A 6,000-nucleotide genomic window follows, 5' to 3' on the forward strand; every position below is an offset into this window, starting at 1 on the left:
ACTCTTATTGCATGGAGAGGCCTTTCATTAGTGCTAATAGAAAGTGGCAGGAATTTAAATTGGTTGGGATAAATTAACAGCCCCATTGGGAGCTCAGGCCTGAGCCAGCTAATATGCAATTATATTAGGCAGCTTAGCATCTCCATCTCTGCTTATCTGGAAGTGGGCATGCTGGGAAAGAAGCCCTCCCACCCAGCTCAGGGATGGGAGGCAGCTGGATTAAACGTTCAAATGGTTAATTGGGAACAGCTTTAATCTACAGCCCTTATAACTAGAGATCAGCATTGTCTCCTTTAAAAGCACACAGACATTATTCTTAACAGATAATAGGTTGAGAGTGTTCATTTTACTTTATGCTTTAACAGCAATACAATTTAGCTTCTATCAAGACATAGCAGAGGTTGTTTGCAAAGACTAACAGCATGTAGAGCATGTAGTATGTTTAAAAGAATACATCACTGATATCAGAAGAATCCTGCTGTTTTCTCATCTAACACCTGTTGACATCAGATATGCGTTATTGAAAAACCCTATGGAGAAAGACGTAGGCAACCATGTAGAACATGGAGTAAGGATGCTGTTTGTATTCCCAAATGTTTCGAGTTAGATGTTTGTTCACGTTCTGAACCATGTCTGGCCATTGTACATGTATTTTATTTATCTTGGCACCGCTTATACCTATGCTTGTAAACAAAGGGATGTCTATTAGCAAATTTGCTCACTATTGTGTACCAGACACCGCAGTTGTTCTCTTTAATGGAAATGTGTAAAAACAGGCTTTGCCATTTTGATTGAAATTAAATTAAAATTGACTCATCATGCTGTGTTGTCGACCAACTACAAATGATCCAAGTAATTAAGGTAGACGTGACAAATTCTGAGGGAAACCTTGACAGGATTTAACATGATGTTCTGAGACCAATATATTTATGTGCTAACATGCCTGTCATGTCGCTGTCATTTTCACAAAACCCATTTTCCAGTGCTTCACTCAAATGGTGTGGTGAATGCAATACATTTCATTGCAAAGTAAACAATATTGTGTATGTTGAAAGACCTGATAAAAAAGGCCAGCATCAGGAATCATCAAACAGTCTCCAGCCTCCCTAGAATGCAACGCATTACTTCTTAAGCTCACCAGAGATGGTTATCACAAAGGAGCAACACGAGAGACAGCATATGTTTTCATCTGGCCACTATTTGTAGATTTACTACAAAGTGCAGCTCGGTCAATTGCACACAAATGGTTTCACCGGTCCCATGTATTCTTGAGATAAGAACACACAGCATGCTAAAGACAATCAAACAACCCTGTCCTTTGGACAATGCACAGCATGTTTAGTGACCATGATTAACCTCTTTCTCACTGTGCTTGTGTTCATGGTGATTTAAAGAGATAATTCATTGTACTGGCGAAATATCAGCTGGATTCAGATATGCAATCTGATTGAACGGTAGGCCACTGAGTAAAGGAAAGCCTCTTATTGTAATGTCATGCTATGAGCATCCAACTGATAGCCTCTTGTGCCAAATTAAAGTCCCTATTGTTGGTCTGCCTGATAGCCTTTACATGTGTTCTTCAAAATAACTGTTTCTTGATCTTAGAGTTACTGTGGAAATGTACTGCAGAATGTATGTTAATTAAATTTGTTAGAGTAGATTCATATTTTGCAAAATAACAAAAGACAAGTTTAATGTAGGATGGAAGAACATGTTCATCACACTGTTTTACCTTGTCTAATGGTGTATTTCCAGATGAGACGGATACGCAGTTGAAGGAAATCCAGAGACCAGTCTGCAGTAGGCACAAACCCACAAATTCTAGGAAACCATGTCCAGTATGTCTCTAAACACTGAAGAAAAAAGTATTTGCTATATACAGTATACACACTCACCAAGCACTTTATTAGGAACACTATGGTCAGAGGTGGGTAGTAAAGCGCTACATTTACTCCGTTACATTTACTTGAGTAACTTAATGTTCTTAATGAAAACATTTTTACTTTTAGATTAGGTTTAAAAATGAGTTCTTTTTACTCTCACTCAAGTACATTTCTAATGAAAAAAAATTTACTTTTACTTCACTACAATGGGCAGCGTTCCTGCTGTTAAATTGCTGGGTTTAATTTAAATTAATGCGGAATTTATTGAGAGATTATTGAATGGGACTTTTACGACAGCAGAAGTTCGCACAGCTGCATGCGCTATCACAGACTGTCACTCAAGCTGAGTCCATCACTGCTGCAGCATCAAACTCTTCAAACAAACTGAAACACTTTCTTCACTCCGCACAGTGAAAAAAGAATAGTTTCGTCATGCCTTCATTTAACACCAAGACCAGTGAATATTTCAAGATTGAAATCTCAGGTTCAATTTAAGGCAGCACTCTGAGGCAAATTGTGGCTCTAATGATATCTCTGGCTTTTCTGTGACATGGTGATGGTCATTTTCAGGGTGATACTATAAATATGGGCTCTTGAGACATCAGTTTAATCAGTGCAGTAATATATCAGTGCGCTTTGTCCCACGTATCATAAGCAGTATTTATGCATTTACCCCGCGCCCTCGCAGTATAAATCCAAGTTAAAATCCAAGTTAAGTGTAAATAAACGCCTTTTGCTCCACCGTTCGTATGATTGACAACTGGAGCGCGAACAGACAGCACATGCACAGCGAGGTGCGCGGGGCACGCGCGTGAGGAATGTGCGGGCGCGAGGCAATCTTATGATGAAGAGAGTGGCTGCGTCCAGATTCATTCTCTCATTCATTCACTCATTCACTATTTCCTATATAGTGAATGGCAGTGAGTGCACTATATCTCAGCAATGAGTGAACGAAATGAGTGAGTGAATTCGGACGCTGACATATACACCGAACATCGGAGCTCTGGGGCTGTCGCAGAAACAATGTCACATATGAACTTTTAAAATTCTTGGGCCTTACTTGTTATTCTTATTAGAGGGCATAGCGCTCATCCGACCAAATTTTCATAACCTAAATGTTATAACCGAATATTTATATCCACAGTTTTTTAGAAGAATTTCTCTTTTGCTTTTTTGGTCCATACAATGTAAGTGAATGGGTGCCAACATTTTAAAGCAAAAGAAAATCACATAAGTCAGTATAAAAGTAATCCATAAGACTCCAGTGGTTAAATCAATATCTTCAGCAGCAATGTGATAGGTGTGGATGAGAAACAGATCACATTCACATTCTTTTTCTTGTGTTTTGGGTGATTCACATTCTTCTCTGCATATTGCCCCCTGGATGGGCAGGGAGAATAATGTCTAGCATAAAATGCCAAATATTGATCTGTTTCTCACCCACACCCATCATATCACTTCTGAAGTGATATCGATTTAACTACTGGAGTCTTATGGATTACATCTATGCTACGTTTATGTACTTTTGGAGCATCAAAATTTTGGCACCCATTCACTTGCATTGTACTGGAGTCTAAATACAAAAATCTTCATTTGTGTTCTGCAGAAGAAAGGAAGTCAAACATATCTGGGATGGCATGTGGGTGAGTAAATGGAGAATTTTCATTTTTGGGTGAGCTATCCCTTTAAAGTGATATCTCAGCCATAATTTAATTTTCTGTCATAATTTCCCTACCCTCATGTTATTCCAAACCTGTGTGACATTCAGTATTCTGTGGAACACAAAAGATGTTAGACAGAATGTTAGAGACTGACAGTCTCGGTCAGCATTCACTTTCAAAGTATGAAAAAAAAAAAAAAAACATTCACTGAAAGTAAATAGTGACTCAGGCAAACATTCTGTCTAATGTCTACTTATTGTGTTGCATGGAAGAAAGTCATAGGGGTTTGGAACAACATGATGGTGAATGATGACAGAATTTCCATTAATAATAATAATAATAATAATAATTCTGTAATACATATGGAATATAGGGTAGATAACGTCCATTATGTAATTTGTGAAAGTAACGAGTTACTCACTACTTGAGTACTCTTTTAATTGGATACTTTCTTACTCTTACTCAAGTAATTATTTATGTTAGTGCTTTTACTTCTACTTGAGTTCAGTTTTTGGCTACTCTACCCACCTCTGACTATGGTTCAAAAAAGTGCCCAACGTGGTCTTTTACTGTTGTAGCCCATCCGCCTCAAGGTTCTGAGATGCTATTCTGCTCACTACAATTGAACAGATGGGTTATCTGAGATTCCGTAGCCTTTCTTTCAGCTCGAACCAGTCTGGCCATTCTCCGTAAACCTCTCTCATCATCAAGGTGATTACATCCGCAGAACTGCCGCTCACTGGATGTTTTTTTTTTTTTTTTGGCACCATTCTGAGTAAACTCAAGAGACTGTTATGCATGAAAATCCCAGGAGTTTAGCAATTACAGAAATACTCAAACCAGCCCGTCTGGAACCAACAATTATGCCACAGAAATCACTTTTTTCCCCCATTCTGATGGTTGATGTGAACATTAACTGAAGCTTCTGGCCCATATCTGCTGATTTTATCCACTGCAATGCTGCCACATGATTGGCTGATTAAATGTACCTAATAAAGTGGTCAGTGAGTGTATATACTGTGTGTGTGTGTGTGTGTATATATATATATATATATATATATATATATATATATATATATATATATATATATATATATACTACCGGTCAAAAGTTTTGAAACACTTGACTGAAATGTTTTTCATGATCTTAAAAATCTTTTGATCTGAAGGCGTATGCTTAAATGTTTGAAATTAGTTTTGTAGACAAAAATATAATTGTGCCAACATATTAATTTATTTCATTATAAAACTAAAATTGAATAAAAAAAAAATAAAAAAAAATCTTTAAATTGATGACTTGGACCAAATAATAAAGAAAAGCAGCCAATAAGTGCCCAACATAGATGGGAACTCCTTCAATACTGTTTAAAAAGCATCCCAGGGTGATACCTCAAGAAGTTGGTTAAGAAAATGTCAAGACTACATGTCTGCAAATTCTAGGCAAAGGTTGACTACTTAGAAGATGCTAAAATATAACACAGTTTTAATTTATTTTAGCTTTTGTTTAGTCACAACATAATTTTCATAGTTCCATTTATGTTATTCCATATTTTTGATGAATTTACTATTATTCTAAAATGTGAAGAAAAAAATATATAATAAAGAATAAGTGTTTCAAAACTTTTGACCGGTAGTGTGTGTATATATATATATATATATATATATATATATACATACAGGGTTGGGGAGTAACGGAATACATGTAACGGGAATACGTATTTAAAATACAAAATATAAGTATTCCACTACAGTTACAATTGAAATCATTGGTAATTAGAATACAGTTACATTCAAAAAGTATTTTGATTACTGAAGAGATTACTTTGCATTTTATTGTCATTTGTTTCATTTAATATTTAGTCCTTTCAGATGGAAAAATGTATAAATATAAATGATGCGATCCAAAGTGCATTTGAGCAGTGGTGAAACACTTTCTTATGATGTGTTACATTCATACGAGCAGACAGAGAAGTAAGTTTGAAGTAAGTTTGGAGCAGAAGAAATAGAAATAAACCTTGTGTAAATTGTCAGCTTTACGCTAAGCTAAAATGTTATTTCTAGCCATTTTACATGCACATGTTACCAGGCACGATCATATTTTTTTTAATCATACAAATTCACATTGGATCATAATTTCTAGTAAGACCTTTGATATTAGGGCAACATTTTTATTCTTGATAATAATTTTTGTATTGTTTTCCTGTAAAAAATATCTAAAAATCCTTAAAACAAGATAAATTTGATTGATCTTGTTTTAGAAACATCACTGCATAAGATATTTAGGTTTTTCAGATAATTAATTTTTTTAACATGTGTATTTTGTCTTACTGTACTGGCAGAGTTTTTATAGTCAAAACAAGTGAAAAAATCTACCAGTGCTGAAGAAGTAATCCAAAGAATTTTGAATACATTATTGACCTTGAGTAATCTAACAAAATACGTTACAAATTATATTT

The sequence above is a fragment of the Myxocyprinus asiaticus genome, chromosome 1 (assembly GCF_019703515.2).
Source record: "Myxocyprinus asiaticus isolate MX2 ecotype Aquarium Trade chromosome 1, UBuf_Myxa_2, whole genome shotgun sequence".
In the NCBI taxonomy this organism is placed as follows: Eukaryota; Metazoa; Chordata; class Actinopteri; order Cypriniformes; family Catostomidae; genus Myxocyprinus; species Myxocyprinus asiaticus.